We start from the raw sequence: 17804 nt of genomic DNA, 5'->3' as shown, positions 1-17804 counted from the left end.
ATGGTTTCATTGAATTCCCCTTTTGCACTTTTAGTTCCCTCGTTAACAGCTCTTTATATTGAATGTTCTTCCAAATAACTGGTATGGTTTTGCCTTCTGGCTGGACCCTGATGGATACAGCAATTGAAGCTTTAAAAAAAATCATTGCCAGGGAACTCTCTCCTTTAAAGAGAGCCACCAAAGGCCACCATTTTTTTTCTAGACTAGGTCACATTTTTAAACAGTTAAACAAACAAGCAAAAAACCCAAGATTTTGAAACACATCAATAAATAAAATTGGCTCTCCCCTCATTTGGACTCAAAGAAGTAGAATTGAAATTTGTAAGGTACTCTACCTGTGACAGCCTTAAAACAGTTCTGTAGGCTAGTATTTCCATCTTATTTATTTTTTTAAAAGATTTTATTTGTTTATTCATGAGAGACATACAAAGAGAGAGAGAGAGAGAGAGAGAGAGAGAGAGAGAGAGAGAAAGGCAGAGATACAGGCAGGGGGAAAAACAGGCCCCATGCAGGGAGCCCAACGTGGGACTCAATCCCGGGTCTCCAGGATCAAACCCTGGGCCAAAGGTGGCGCTAAACCGCTGAGCCACCTGGGAAAAGTATTCCCATTTTATAGATAGAGTGACCTCGAGAAAAGACAGTAAGCAAACCAGGATGACAACCAATAAGCGGCAGAGGTGAGACTTATGCTCAGATCTAAACCCAAAGGCATACCATGTTGCCTCCACAAGCTAGATGGCATGGATCCATCTCTTCTCAAAGGAAAGGAAATGAATTAATTCAAACTGGATACATACGGTACAGTACTAGAACATAGGAAAGTGGGTCTTAAAAAAATGAAGAAAGCAGCATTCTTTGCCTCCAGAAAGCTCTCATTCTAGTGGAAAAGACAAGATAATGCCAATGTGGTCTTAATTAGTGCAACCCTAAGGAGTGGGGAAAATTGCAATGGGTAAGAACTGACCTTTCTTTTATGGTTGGTGTTATGAACAGTGATCCTTGAACAAACATGTCATTATTAGCTCTTCTTTAGCAGTCAGTAATTGACTCTGCTGTGGAATATCAAGAATGTGGAATGTGAGAGGGGAAGAAAAGAAAAAGAAAAAAAAAATTAAGAGAAGAAAGGAAACTGTATTTATTGGTTACCTAATATTTGCCAGACACTGTGCCCCATGTTTTACATACATTGATTTATTCAATCCTCATGGCTACTCCATGAGGAGAAAATTATTATTATTCCCATTTTATGGATGTAAAAAGTGAAGCCCAGAGGAGTTCAGTAATTTGCCTAGTGTATGTAGCTATTCAGGGGGTAGGGTTAGGTTTAAGTTCCTGTCTCGACTAAGGCCAGGGCCACAGGCCTGGAGACAAAATTTTGGACTTGAGAGATTTAGGAAATGATGCTTATCCTTGATGTTTCTGGCTCTCCATAAAGCAAAATGAAAGATAAGTTTATAAACCAACTATCTTGTGCCTCATCTATGCGTCCAACACACTACTGAAGCTCACAAAGAAAGGAGATAGGAATTCCTTAGGGTAAGAAAATTAGATTAATTCTCTTGCTGACATTTGTGCTACCATGTTAGGAGGGGGGAGCCTATTCTGTTCTTCAGTGTTTTGGAGTGTAGATTAAGAAAGAATTTGCTGAAAATTTAAGCAAACAGGCATTTTTGGGGGCAATCGGAATTGTAATTCAGGAGACATAAAATCAGGAAGAAACCTAAACTGTCTGAGGAACACAGAGAGAAGCAAAGTAATAAAGGAGAAAGGTTATAAGAGTAGTTCTCACTTAGGTCTGCTATGCAAAACAGAGATTGATATTAGATCAAGTGAGGTTGATTGGGGTAATATGCAAATAAGGGATTGAAGCTTGTTAAACTGAACTGACCCCTTTCCAAGTGAAGAATGGGGATGATCCAATTGCCATAGTAAGGAGGAAGTGAAGTCCAGGCTGAGGGCTTGTGGCTGGCTTAAAAGCTCTAAAAGTTCATAGCTCTTCCAACAAGGATGTGCATAAATTCTTCTTCCCATATGGCCTCCTGACCCTATTTTTAAAAAGACTCTTAGTTGGGCTTGCTTGCTTCTTTTTGAAATCTCCTTTTACAATAGTGAATAGTATGTCTATCAATCTATGGCATGTCTGTCCCACTCTTACAATCTATCATGAGTACACCCTGAATCCAAATATTGCTGCAAAACTTGTCTTCACTTCATCTGATTGCTGCTGCATGGACCAAGGCTATCTTGGAAGCAATGGTCACTCCTAATGCTTGCAGGGAATGCAAATACCAGCAAATTTCTGTTGTTTATCTTGACTGCCTCACCGAACATAATGCTGGTATCATGCTAAGTGATCCCCTCCCTGCCAGAAGGGAAAGTAGGGAGGAATAAGGGGGATGAAGGTGCTAAAAACCCCACCTTCCAGTAGAAGCACTTAGATGAGGCAGGCCTATTGGTAAATAAGCAGTCTTCTGAACAAGTACATTCAAGGTCATATAGATACATATTCAAGGTATATAACAAGGGCTCCTTGGACCTCTTCCACCTAGTTGATTGACCCTTACACTTCTTTTTTTCTCCTTCCTCCCTCCAAACAGTATATGTTATGCCTAATTTATATTAAGAAGCCTAATTTATATTAAGAAACTGAATGATGGCCTGCTTTTAAGTTTCTTAATTTGTACAATAGCTGGAAATAACATGTCCACATGTTTATTGAAACTTTTCATTAAGACAAGCACTCTGCTATGTTCTGGAGACATAAGTTATAAGACAGTCTGTTCCAGCCGGGTCTCAAATGATTGAAAAAAAAGAGACACACTCTTACTGGCTCACCTAAAAAGTTGCATGCCAGCCACACATTACTTGGTCTAATCAGCTGTGGCCAAGCTAGAGGAGCCAACAAGAGAGTGCAGTCACATAGTACAGACTCTTTGCCTTTGTATTATGGTTTTTGGAAAACTCAGATGAAATTTAGATGAAAATTGAAGTGAAATTAGAGATAATTTTTCAATGCCAAAAAGGCATCAAGAACTTGAACAGTGCAATGATCTCTAAAGAAATAGAATCTGCAGATGGTTTAATAGGTAAGCCCTAACAAATATTCAAAGAACAGAGCTTGCAAATCTCAAACAAGTAATTCCAGAGAAGAGAAAAAGAGAGAACACTCCCTCAACTCATTTGATGAAACTTGAACAACCTTCATGACAAAAACAAGACAAAAATTCATGAATAAGGAACAATTATAGGTCAATCTCACCCATTAGCATAGACACAAATATCCTTAACAACATATTAGCAAATGGAATCCAGCAAAATGTAAAAAGCATTCTACATCATGCCAAGTTGCATTTATCTTAGGAATGCAAACTTGGTTTAACATTAGAAAATCTATTAATGTAATCATCACATCAGTGGATTAAAGGAGAAAATGTGTATGATTATCTGGATAGATGATAGAAAATTCAATACTTGAGTTGCTTGGGTGGCTCAGTCAATTAAGTGTCTGACTTCAGCTTGGGTAATGATTGCAGCAGGGTCCTGGGATGGAGCCCTGCATTGGGCTCCCTGCCCTGAGAGGAGCCTGCTTCTCCCTTTCCCTCTGTATTGATCAAAAGCTTATAAAACATATACCTGAATGCACATATCAACAATTTTCCTCTAAAACATCAAAAACAAGGTAAAAATGTTTAGCTATCTCTACAAACTTTCAGCAATGCAACAGAAACCTTAGCCTCTGCAGTAAGAAAATAAAAAGAAATAAAAAGTGTGAGGATTGGAAAGAAAGAAGCAAAGCTAAGTATTTGCAGATGATATGATCTTACACACAGAAAACTGAGAATATGGATGAATTATTAGAATTAATATGGAAGTTAAATGGAAAGAAAAAGAGATGTAAACATGCAGTCCTTCATTCTGATATCTACTCACTTTCAGGTATACTGCTAATTCTGAAGTTTTAAAAAAATGAAAAATTATAATCCAGTGTTAATTTTCTTTTTTTTTTTATCAGTGTTAATTTTCAAGCTCCTCAAAAGATATGGATAACAGCCAATTGCTTCCATGAAGTGTTTAAACAGATGGAGCACAGAGCACTGTGTTGGGGCCCACCAAGCCCTGGACCATGCAGCCCCAGGCCATCTCTCTAGCTGCATCATAGTCCACTGCCCACTCTCCTGCCCTCCTCCATTCTGTTTACCTGACTGGCCCAATGCCGTTGCCCCTGCAGAGAGAGTCCTTCCTCCCACTGCCCCTCTCCTTTTTTTTTTTTTTAATTTTTATTTTTTATTTTTATTTTTTTCCACTGCCCCTCTCCTAAACCTCACTTGTACTGTCTTTCAGGTCTCAGCCAATATACTACTTCTGGAGGAGCCTTCCCTGAGCCCCACACTAGAGTATGCCCCTTTATAACCATCTACTATGCTTCCCTGCTCTCCCCCTTTCACATCACTGTTCCTGTTTGTTCAGTGTCTAATTCCCTCAGTAGACAGTCAACTCCACGAGGAAAGGAACTAGTTCTCCACTATGTCATAAGCACCTGCTAGAGGGCCTGACAAATATGGGAGGCTTACTATCTGAAGAAAGAATGGGAAATAGGGAGGAAGAAAAATCTCCTTTCTGCACTAAAGAGAGAAGAAAGAGAACTTGTATGTTGGGGGCTGGGTAGGCAGATGGTTGGGAGGTGAAGCTGGTGTGGAGTTTACTTTCTGGGGAAACATCCCCATCCCACAGTATTTTAGAATATTATTATTTCTGAAGTCCATGTTGCCCAGTAGCAGCTTCCCAGCAACAGACATAATGGGATCTTCTCTAGAAATTCCACTATCTAATCTGTTATTACTGGTGAATTGCATTGCTGGAAAAAAGATTAGTAGGCAGAAATGTTAAAATTCCACCCCCCCCCAAAAAAAAAAAAAACACATCTCAATGGTGTGTAACTATAGTTTGACATCATTCATTGGGCAGAAATTTTATTATAATGTGGGGGACCATTTGGTAAAATAGAAAGATTATGGAATATGGAATTAGAAGACCTGGATCCAAGTCTTAGTTCCTCAACTTAGGAACTCAGCCTCAGAATCATCATCTATAAGCTGGGATATTCTTACACACCTTATGTTATGACGATTAAGAAATATGTGTTAAATTGCAAGTCTTTTACAAAATCTAAAGGGCTATACAAATCATGACATTTACGTAATAACTTGAAAGACTTTGGCCTTTGGTTTACTGGAGAGATTCTATTTTAAAATTATAAGGAATTGATTGATAATGTGATACAATACAAATCCCCTATTAAATAAATTCTGGTACCAAAACAAGCCATATTTCCTTGTATTACATTGTTAGAGTGATGATAGCAATCACATATTTACCAGAATTGTTAAGCAAACATAGGATTTTGAGCTTTTTAATCACTCCATGGGAGCCTACCCTAGGGACCTAGTTCTTTCCTGGAAAAGCAGACACTGAGGAATCTGTAGTGTGGACAGCTTCAGAATACACTTTGTAGTCTTTCTCTGTAGCTTACTGGGTAACAGGCCAAAGAGTTTAAGGGAATCTGATGGGCCAGAGGGTAGAGTAGATAGCAAGTAAATGGAGAAAAATGCCATGTGTATTTCCCTCCTCTCCAGTAAGACCACTGCTGGCTCTCTGGTGACATCTTCAGACTAATGAGAGAATGAGAACTGAAAGCTTTAGGGAAAGACACATCTAGGGCCAAAATCAACTAGATTTCTAAAGCCCACCATATTGTGTACATGAATCTCCTGGGTGTTTTGTTCAAACCTGGATGCTCATTCAGTCAATCTGGGGCAGGACCCAAGATTCTGCAGGTCTGTCTCCCTGGTAACGCCACGATGCTGATTGGCCACAACCACATGTCAAGTAGCAAGGCTCCAAGGAACTTTCAGAGTATTGAATGTCAGGGGATGAAAGGGTATTAGAGGTCATCTTGTTCAACCTCCTTATTTTACAGGTGAGGAAGCTGAGAACAGAGAGACAAGGTGGGCAGCGCCACAAATGTGAATAATGTAAGATGTTTCAGTTCTCTAAACCTGGCTCTTTTGTCTGTACCAGCAAATTCTGTGAGCTGAGAAAGGCTTTCCAGCTCTAATATTTAATGACGATATCACTTGCCCAGAGCTACACCACTTAGACATGAAAATGGCTGTTTTGCGCAACGGATGCTTTTTCCCCATTTCTCTTTGACGTGCTGCTGGCTGGGGTAGTAACCAGTTCTAGATGAGGTAAAAGATGCTCCTGGTTCCAAATGAAATTGATGCTTCCCAGATGGTAAGAGCCCAGTCCAGATTGCTGAAGGGGAGTCAAGGTCAGAAATCACCATAGGTTCTTCCTGCTGTCATCTGACCACAACAACAAAGAAAGGCCAACTCCCAAAATAGTCACTGTAGCATATCATCCACCAGGTCCAGCAGGGTTGCCTCAAGCCTGACCCTTAACATCCAGACAGAGTATTCTCTTCTCCAGGTTTTGTGGATGCCCCAGCCGATGTCACAATTGCTCCCTCTAGCCTTGCAATTGAGGAAATAAACAGGACTATTGATTTTTAATTCAAGGACATTTAGAAACAAATTCAGCTAAGTCTCAACTGTATTAGGTGTAATTGGTCCAAGTTTTGGAATGAATTACCTTGAAAAAGCAGCTGACACTGCACTTTATAATCCAGGACCTTGGAATGGTTTACCCCCAGACCACAATTAATTGGCAAAATATGGGAAATAAGCACTGACTCATGGAGTTCATTAACATTATCATTTAAAGTAATGGTTAAGCTATCTGAATTCGGAAATGCAGAAATTGACACTTGTGTGTACGATCTGGCAAGGGTAGTGGAAATTTCCATGAATCTGCCACATATTAGACATGTGTCCTTGGGCAAGAAGCTCTTTAGCCACTCTGGGACTCGAATGTCTACATTTGTGAGGTGAAGGGGTTGTATTATATGATCTCTCAGTTCCCTTCCAGCCCCAATATTTTATGACCTCAAAACCTGCAAGAGACAATTCACAGTATCTACACAAGAAAAATGTTGCTGGTAAGAATATACTTGTACCTTAATGTTGTACACAGAACTGTTCTTCTCAGGAGGTATCTACACAGCTAGTTGCCTGTCATCTGGGATCTTGATCATATGTAGCTGTTTCTTCAGCAAATAATGAGATGGAGAAACTGAAGGGGTCCCATGAAAAAACTGGTCTTTTGCTCCTTTTCCTGCTTCTGTTCTTGCTGGGATCTGCACCCTTGCCCTACACATAGCTTATCATATCGATAATGTATGTCCTCCTTGTAGAGATCAAGGAGTTAATGACCTCTTTGGAGTCTTCCAGCCCAATAGATATCATCTAAGGAGTGACTGGGTGAGGTCTTCATATACTTTTTCCACCTTGACCCAAGATCCCCAGCTCCTGGGCATAAGTGACTTGGGAGGCGGTGGGGTTGGGATGGACATTTGAGCATTTCACCTTGTTCTGACCAGTTTCTGGATGACTGAGAGGACACATGCACTGGAGCACAATCATCATCAGTAAAAACCCCAGGCCCCAAACAAAGATGAGACTCACTCTCCTTTTCCTTTCTGCATCTCCCAGATGCTCTCTATGTATCTGCTCTCTATATATCTTCAATAAGCTCTGCTTTCACTTCTTGCTGACTCGTGTTTGATTTCTATCCTGAGCATAGTCAAGGACCCTCTTGACCCATCCTGTGGGACCCCCTCTGGATCCTTAGACTTGTCCTGCCTGCATCAGTGGCATCGTGTTTGGCACATAGCAGGAACTCATGTGTTTAGTGAATGAATGAAAAGAGTCAAGTCTTAATTTAGAAATTCTAAAATTTTGGCAAAGTATAAGAACACAATTTCCTTGATCTGCTTCCAGTTGCTGTCCTCTCTCTCCTCTTCAAAACCAAATCTCAAAAGATGACCTGCTTCAATGATATTATAATAGTGATGCATAGTGGCAGATGGTAGCTTCACTTGTGGTGAGCATAGCATAATGTATAGAGAAGTTGAATTGCTATGTTATACACCTGAAACTAATGTACCATTGTGTATCACTATACTCAAATTTTTTAAAAATTATTTTAAAAAATTTTTAAATTAAAATTTTAAAATTTATAATTAAAAAAAATGCTGACTCCATTTCCTCACTTCCTACTCCCTTTCTCATCATTTATCCCTTTAGGGACACTGAAATAGTCTGAAGCTTATCAGTGACTTCCAAGTTGGTATGATATTATGAAATATGCAAACTTGGTGTTGGTCTCTAGTTCCTGGGACAGAGCTCCCAAAGTGCTTGTGATTTCCTGAGTGATAAGGACAAGAAGAGGAGTTTTTAGATACTAATAATAAGTCCCATTCAACTATACTTGTATACGCTAATGAGGTGACTCTTAGAAAATGAGGGCTGGTTACCAGAGGAACTAACCATTTGATGTGAGGGTTGGAACTTTTAACCCCACTCTGATTTCTGGAAAGGGGCAGAGGAGGTGGGGACTGAATCAACCATTAATGGCCAATGATTTAATCAATCTTGCCTAATAATGGAACTTGCATAAAAAACCTAAACATGGGATTAGGAGAGCTTCTGGGTTGGAGGTCCTGGAAGGGCATCACGCCTGGCGAGACCATGGAGGCTCCATGCCTCTTCACTATATCTTGCTCCATGCATCTCTTCCACTCAGGCTGCTCCTGAGTTTTATGCTTTAGAATAAACTGGTGATCATAAATGAAGTGTTTCCTTGAGTCCTTTTAGCCATTCTAGAAAATGATCAGTCCAAAGGAGAGACTCATGGGAAGCCCAGATATGTAGCCAGTTGGCTAGAAATATAGGAGGCCCAGACTTATGATTGGCATTTTGTGGGGCAGTCTTCTAGGACTGAGCCTCTCACCTGTGGTGTCTGTGTTAACTCCCAATAGTTAGCAGAATTGAATTAAATTGCAGGACATCCAGTTGGTGTCTACAGAGAATTGAAGAAATGGGTGGTGTGAAAAACTCCACATTTGGTGTCAGAAGGGTTGTGAGTAGAGTTGGTAAACCAAATGGGCCTTTTGCCGTGTTTATAATGCATGATCACTCACCAGCACTCAGCTCTGTTGTTTATCATCTTCCTTTTGTATCATGCTCACCTGGCTTCCTTCACACCACACTTACATTTCAGGTTTCCCTCAACTTCTGTGACTGCTTATCTTCACTCTCCTTTGTAGGCTCACCTTTTCCTCCTGGCCACTAAGTGCTGGAATTCCTCAAGACTCAGTTCTATAAGCACTCCTTGGACTTTCAGGTATCTATATGCCCCTGACTCCGTAATGAGTATCTTCAGACCAGACATCTCCCCTGAACCTCAAGCTTATATTTCCAATGGCTTACATTATTATCACCCATATATCACAAAGTTGGCCTATTCATCAATAAGAAAGCAAACAACCTGATTAAAAATTAGGCAAAAGATTTGAACAGACACTTCAGCAAAGAAGATATACACATGGGTATAAATGCATAAACGCTCATTCAGTGCCATAAAAACCACCCCAAGGCACATCCATTAGAATGGCCACATTTTTATAAAGCAAAAAATGACATTACCAAGTAGTGATGAAGATGTGGTGTAACTAGAACTCTCATACTTCACTAGTTGGGATGCAAAATGGTGCAGCCATTTTAGAAAATAGCTTAGCAGTTTTTGTTTAAATATTTTATCTTCTTGGGGATCCCTGGGTGGCTCAGCAGTTCAGCATCTGCCTTCGGCCCAGGGTGTGATCCTGGAGATCTGAGATTGAGTCCCATGCCAGGCTCCCTGCGTGGAGCCAGCTTCTCCCTCTGACTGTGTCTCTGCCTCTCTCTGCCTCTCTCTCCCTCTCTCTGTGCATCTCATGAATAAATAAATAAAATATTAAAAATAAACATTTTATTTATTTATTCATGAAAGACACAGAGAGAGAGAGGTAGAGACACAGGTAGAGGGAGGAGAAACAGGCTCCATGCAGGGAGCCTGATGTGGGACTCCATCCCAGGACCCTGGGGTCACAGCCTGAGCCAAAGGCAGACACTCAGCCACGAGCCACCCAGGCGTCCCTAGCTTAGCAATATTTTTATAGTTAAACATACACAAGGCAACGACCCCAATTCTGGACATTTATCCTAGAAAAATGAAAACCTATGTTCACATTGGTGATGTACACGAATCTTTCTTGCAGTATTATTCATTAATGCCCTAAACTGGAAACCCAAATGTCCTTCAATGGGTGAGTGACTAAACAAATTGTGGTGTACCCATATAGTGCAATACTACTCATGATATTTTTTAGGGGCACCTAGGTGACTCATATGGTTAAACATCCAACTCTTGATCTCAGATCTGATCACAGGTCGTGAGTTCAAGCCTTGCATTGGGTTCCATGCTGAGTATAGATCTTATAATTTAAAAAAGGAATTTTTAAAATTGAAATATTGATAAACACAACACCACAGATGGATCTCAAATACTAGTTATGCTAACTGAAAGAAGTCAGACCCAAAAGATTATATACTGTATGATTCCAATTATCTGATATTCTTGAAAAGGTAAAATTAAAAGGCCCAAGACTATATCAGATTGCCAGGTTGTGGGAGTCAGAAAGAGTTGACTACAAAGTTCAGCATGTGAGAATTTTTGGAGATGAAATTAGTACGTATCCTGATAACAGTGGTGGTTATGTGAATCAATGCATTTGCCAAGATTCATAGAAAAGTATATTCTTTGCCTACCCCCAAAAAATCCCTGAACTTTACTGTATGTCAGTTTTTAAAAATTATAATATAGTATGTCCAAAACTGAATCTAGGATCTACAACTATGCATGACCACCATCACACAATGGCCCTCTGCCATTCAATTCTCTCTAAGGCAGTGAACATCACACCATTGTTCGGTTGGCATGCTAACAGCTCTCTCTCTATAAATAAATGAATAAATAAACCTGTTTAATCGAGGATCACTCACTTGGGGCACCTGAGTGGCTCAATTGGTTAAGTGTCTGCCTTCAGGTCATAATCTCAGAGTCCTGGGATTGAGCCCTGCATTAGGGAACAGAAGGAGGCTGCTTCTCCCTCTCCCTCTGCCTCTCCCTTACTCCCAAGCTCATGCTCTCTCTCTCTCTCAAATAAATAATTTTTAAAATTTAATTTCATTTTTAAAAAGATTTTATTTATTCATTCATAAGAGGCACAGAGAGGCAGAGACACAGACAGAGGAGAAGCAGGCTCCCTGCTCAGAGCCCCATGTGGGACTCAATCCCAGGACCCCAAGATCATGACCTGAGCTGCAGGCAGATAGATGCTCAACCACTGAGCAACCCAGGTTCCCCCATATTTTTTTTTTAAAAAGGATAAATGACTTGAATAACCAGGCTTTCTTAAAGTAACCAATCATTTGTAGTCAATCAGTGATTAATCATCATGATTATCATCATCAATAAAAATAAGCCCCTATATTTGCATAGTATAACCTAATTTAAGGCAGCTTTATGTATTATTTAATTTTGCTTTCATAATTGCCCTGTGAGGTTCTTTAGGCAGTAATGATCTCCGTTATGTAAAGAAGCTGAGGCACAGCAAGTTTAGGTAAATTGCCTAAAGTCACATAATTAGTGCTATGGTCTGAATTTTTTTTGTGTGCTCCACTGCCCTGCCCAAATTCATATGTTGAAATCATAAAGTCCAATGTGATGGCATTAGAAGGTAGGGCCTTTGGGAAGTGACTAGGCTATGAGGGTGGAGACCTCACAAATGGTATAAGTATTCTTATAAAACAGACTCCTCAGAGATCCCCAGACCCTTCCACTATGTGAGTACACAATGAGAAGTCTGCACCCCTGAAGAAGGCTGGCACCCTGGTCTTGAACATCCAGCCTCCAGAACTGTGAGAAATAAAGTTTTGTTATTTATAAGGTACCCAGTCTGTGTTATAGCAGTCTGAATGAACTGAGACAGTTGGTAGATAACAAAATTAGAATAAAACATTTGTGGCTTCTAGTCTAATACCCTGTCTCAGTGAACTGTGGAGAAATGTTTTCATGTGCAAGTAACACCTTGATAGCTGACATTGAAAATACCTTTTCATAGTGGAGACATGAAAATAATTGAAAAGAATTGTCTCCAGGTTATTTTCATCAACAGGAGTATTACACTGTTAACTGACTCTTTGCCTTCCAATTTATGCCACATGAAAGAGACCCAGGAGAACTAAAAAGTGATAATGTGTTCCACTTAAAGAAATATTTTTAATAGCTAAAATGAGGGAGCTGCAAGAGAAAAAGTCAGAAACCAAACTATGTTAGAGAAACTAAGGAAATTTTGACAACAAAATCTGCAATACTATGTACAAACCACTTCTGACACAAAATTGACCAAAAGTGCATAGAAATTTGACTTCAAGATAGGATTTATTACTCATTAGAATGATGTAAACCAGCATATCCTTCAGCTAATTTAGGGTTCTGAAAAGTAAAGAAACCTATTTCATTTTATTTTGGCCATTACTCCCCAAACTTAAAAAAAAAAAAAAAAAGGTCTGTTTTGCCAGTCTCTGCCTTTGGTTGGACTGTTTTAATCCTTTTACATTAATGTAATAGCTAATAAGACAATATTTATGTCTGCCATTTTGCTATATTTGCTTTCTGTATCTTATGTCTTTTGTTTCTCTATTCTTCTATTACTGCCTTTTTCTTTAATATTTTCTAATATACTATTTTAATTCCCTTTTTTGTTAATTCCCTTTAAAAATGTTTATATTTTAAAAGTTAATTAGTGGTTGCTCTGGAAATTATAAGTAACATCTCAATTTATAACAATCTAGTTTGAATTAATACCAACTTAATTTCAGTATTACACAAAAACTTTGCTCCTATACAGTCCATTTCCTTCACTTTCCTTAGTATTGTTATTCTCATCATACAGATTATATTTTTATACATTGTGTGCTCATCACTAAAAATTTATAATTATAGTTGACCCTTGAACAACATGAGTTTGAACTGCATGGGTCCACTTATATGTAGATTTTTTCTATAAATTTGATACAGTGCTGTAAATACATTTTCTCTTCCTTATGATTTTTATAAAGATTTATTTATTTATTTGAGAGAGAGTGGAAGCAGGGGGAGGGGCAGAGGGAGAGAGAGAGAGAGTCCTCAAGCAGACCCCTTACTTAGTGCAGAGCCCAACACAGGCTTGATCCCAGAATCTTGATTTCATGACCTGAGCCAAAACTAGGAGTCAGACATTTAACCTACTGAGCTACCTTGGCACCCCTTCCTTATGATTTTCTCAATAACATTTTCTTTCCTCTAGCTTACTTTATTGTAAGAACACAGTGTACAATACATATACAAAATATATGTTAACATGTTATCAACAAGGCTTCTAGTCAACAGTAGGCTTATTAGTGGTGAAGTTTTGGAGGAGTCAAAAGTTACACGTGAATTTTCAACTGCACCCCTAGCCCCCACACTATTCAAGGGCCAACTACATTGCTTACATTGCTTTATACAATTGTTTTAAATCAGATAAAAGAAAGAGAGGCTTATGAACAAAAGCTATGTTATATTTACCTATGCAGTTTTATTTACCAATGTTCTTTATTCAAATTACTCTCTGGTGGCTTTTCATTTCACCCTGAAGGACTCACTTCCTTTAGTATTTCTTAAAGAACACATTTGTTCTCTTCCTGTTTTCATTCTTTTTATAACTTCTATCTTTTTTATTAATGTTCATTATTTGTTGGGCATTTTCTCATATTCTCCTTTAGTTCTTTAAACAGTTGTCTTTAGTTCTTTAAAAATATTTATAATAGTTGATTTAAACTCTTTGTCCAGTAATTCCAACATCTGGTATTCCTCAGGGTTACTGTTTTGTTGCCTGCTATTTTTTTCCCTGTGTATGAACTATATTTTCCTATTTCTTTGCTATTCCAACAATTTTTTGTTGTTGAAAATTGGACATATAAGTAATATATTGTGGTAACCCTGGAAATCAATGCTGGCCTAAATAAGGAGGTAAACTGAGGCAAACTCAAAAAGATTAGTTTATACAGGGACTGCAGAGGAATTGCAATTCAAAACAGGTGAATTGTAGCAAGCTATAACTGAGTCTACTAAGGCTTTGAGATAGTTGTATTTATAGACAGGGAATATAAAGGAACATTTCACTTAGAGTCAGCTAAAAATCAAAAACAAATGAAGACCATTCTTGAAAATTTCCCAAGCAGCCAGAATCAGTCCAGTCAAACACAAAACTCATTCAGCCCACTTTGGGAGATTAATCTGACCTGGGTCATCTACCACTCATGCCTTTGGAACTTCCCAAGGTTGATATATGATATAAGACAACCTTTTTTTTTTTTCTAAGACTTTATTTCTTTATTTGAGAGAGAGAGAGAGAGAGCATGAGCAGGTGGGAGGGGCAGGGTAAGAGGGAGAAGCAGACTCTGTTGAGGAGGGAACCTGACTCAGGTCTCAGTCCCAGGACCATAAGATCATGACCTGAGCTGAAGGCAGATATTTAATTGACTGAGCCACCCAGGCACCCCAATTTAAGACAACTTCTGATTGCCATCTCATTATCCAATAAAATTCCAACACTATCAGTTTTCTGTAAATCAGGCATTTACAGTAAATCAATATCTTAATCCTTAACTTTTGTCTTTCTGAGGGCACGAGTGAGATTCTCCACTTTATATTCTTTAGTTTTATTTTAAATTGAAGCTCTTTCACAAGATCCCCCTCCTTACGTTCCACAGGGTTCTTTGTTTTTACTGTTTGTTGTTATTGGTACTGTTTGTTTAGTGACTTTCCTAAGTGATATCTGTAAAGTCTGCAGTCAGTGTGTAGCCACCAAAGTAGATTATCTTAGTGGTCAGCTAATGAAGGATAGCGATTTCCTTAAATACCTTGAACCAATGAGTTCATTCGGGAAATGCCTTCAGTGATAGAGCAAGCAGTTTGCAACACTGCCTTGGCCTTCACTCCCTGCTTGCATGAAGCTTCAGGGTCAAGCAGAGGTGAGAGATTACAGCCTTCATGGGACTTTCCTGAACATGTTCACAGTCCTACAAATATATGTGGCTTTCTAGATTCCCAGGAATGTGTCAGAGCTTTTCAAAGCCCCTATGAAAATTTCATCTCCCAGCTTTCTTTTTACAATTTTTGGTCAGCTGTTTGTTTGCCCCAACTCTTAGTGCTACCAAAGCCAGCTGTGATGTTAAGCAATTGCCACTAATTGTTTTCAACAAATGCCCTAGGGAAAAGGCTGATCACACTGAGCGAACTCTGAGTCAGATCAAATAAAGAAAAGCCCTGCAAATGAGTGTTTCCAGAGAACTTCCAGTCAGGTCAAATAGTGACAATGCTCTGGGAATGGGACTTTCAGGGGAACTTAAACACATTTTCCCCTTTAGTGGTTGCTAGCCTGCTGATTCATGGATACCATCATTGTGAGGTTGTTGGTTTTCAGGGCTACCATAGAGCTGAGGAGAAGGGAATGGAATAGGGTAAGTTAAAGTGCTACACAGTTCACTCTTTTTACTAAGATTCAGCTGTCTTTGTTTTTTTAATAAAAGCTCTTCAGCCTGTTGCAAATCTTCAATATTCAGAGTTATGAAAAAGTTGATTTTGGCAATTTTTCTCAATTTTCATGGCTTTATGGAGGAGTAGGTTTTTGTAGATCTTTAATACATCATTATAGAAGTTGGACTCTTCAAACTTTTTTTAAAAGTTGAACTCTTTATGCAACATTTATTAATATCCTATTAATAGTATAATATATAATATGCTATTATTAACTGTATTAGCTAAGATTAAATGACTGGATATGAAAAAGCCAGGCACACATGCACTGGCTTTTTATTTGAAGGTAGTGCACCACTGTAATAATAAGATATTATTATTATCACTATTATTATTATTACCATTTTCAAACAAAGAATGAAGGATATACAGGTTAGATCAATTGTTCAAAATCACAAAAGCTAATAAGTGGCCTTAAAGAAGCAAACTGTTATGTTACAGAGAGGGCCATGTGCAGGGAATGACAGGGTAGCCTATAGAAGCTGAGGACTTCAGTCCTACAATTACAAGGAACTCAATACTGCCAACAACCAGTGAACTTAGATGAGGATCTCAACCTCAGATAAGATCCCAGCCCTGCCCAACATCTTCACTGCAGCTTTGTGAGATCCTAAACAGAGTACCCAGTTAAGCCATGCCTAGACTCCTGATCCATAGAAAATATGAAATAATAAGTGTAGGTTTTTGTAGGTAAAGATAACAACTTTATTGGTATATAAGCCACATATCCTACAATTCACCCATTCAAAGTATATAATTCAATAGTTTGTATTCAAGCACTATGAAACCGTCACCACAATCAATTTTAAATATGTTGACCACTCCCAAAAGAAACTTCATATCTTTTAAGAGTCAGTTGTCATTCTCCCATTCCCCCAGCCCTAGGCAAACCATTAATCTACTTCCTATCTCTACAAATTTGCCCATTCTTTTCATTTCATATAAATGAAATCATATAATATGTGGTCTCTTGCAACTAGCTTCCTTTATTTAGCATAATATTTCAAGGTTTATTCATGTTATGGCATGGATGAGTACCTAACTTTTTTAAATTAATGAATAATTTTCCATTGTATAGATATACTACATTTGGTTATCTATTCTTCAGTTGATGGATATTTGGGTTGTTTCTACCTTTTAGCTGTTATAAATAGTACTGCTGTGAACATTCATGCCCAGGTTTTTGTGTGGATTTATGTTTTTATTTCTCTTGGGAATATATGCATGAGTAGAACTACTGTGTCATATGGTAACTCTGTGATTAAACTGTTGAGGAACTGTCATACTGTTTTCTAAGACAGCTGTGCCATTTTACATTTCTACCAAGAGCTCTGATTCTCTGTATCCTTGCCAATATGTAGCTGGGGTGCTGGAAAAATTCTGATGGTCTGCCCCTCCCAGGGAGATCCATATATCCCTTAAGTGAAAACTAGGAGAAGAGGGAGCCCTGTGTTCTTGGTTTTACCTGCCTGGAATGGAGTTTCTGTCACATTGGGCTGGGGTTTAGGAGGGAAGCAATGAGTCATTGCTCAAATGCTCTCACTGTTCTACCAAGTTTTACTAGATTTTCTTGAATAAATATTTCTTTATTTGTTATACTCTTAAGGACAATTTCCTGAGGCTTTAAATATTAGATTTGAAGAATAATTTTCACTAGTTATGCTTGTTTTGCTGGAGACTGTGGAACTCTTCATGCTGTCATTCCATAAGTTGAAATCTAAAGGTCTGTTGTTTAAAGCTGCTAGGATTGAGGTAATTTATTATGTAGCATGGAAAACTATTATACAAGGAACTAGTGCTGTACAAAATTTATTTTGAAAACTTATTTTGAAAAGCACAGATATAGGCTAATCAAGCATTGGAGTAAATTGAGAAATAGAGTAAGATTAGAATGATGATAGTTAATTATTAATGGAAAATATATAGACTATACCTATTTCAACAGGAAATGCAATTTATTTAGGATTTTAAAAGGAAGAGGATATTTATCTCATTTGATAAAGTATGCATGGTCAAAGCATTATCACCACCTCATGCCAGTACATATTAATTACAGGAAAATACATTTCAGAAGGTTAAGCAAGCCAGCAGATTCCACACTATGGAATTTTACTGACCAGCTACTTTTCCCTCCAAATTGAGAGACTGTTATATATATTGCCTATTTTTAATATTTGTCCTAT

Source organism: Nyctereutes procyonoides, unplaced genomic scaffold (genome assembly GCF_905146905.1).
Source record: "Nyctereutes procyonoides isolate TBG_1078 unplaced genomic scaffold, NYPRO_anot_genome, whole genome shotgun sequence".
NCBI classification, from domain to species: domain Eukaryota; kingdom Metazoa; phylum Chordata; class Mammalia; order Carnivora; family Canidae; genus Nyctereutes; species Nyctereutes procyonoides.
The sequence above is the reverse complement of the archived record's forward strand: the minus strand, read 5'-3'. Positions refer to the sequence as shown.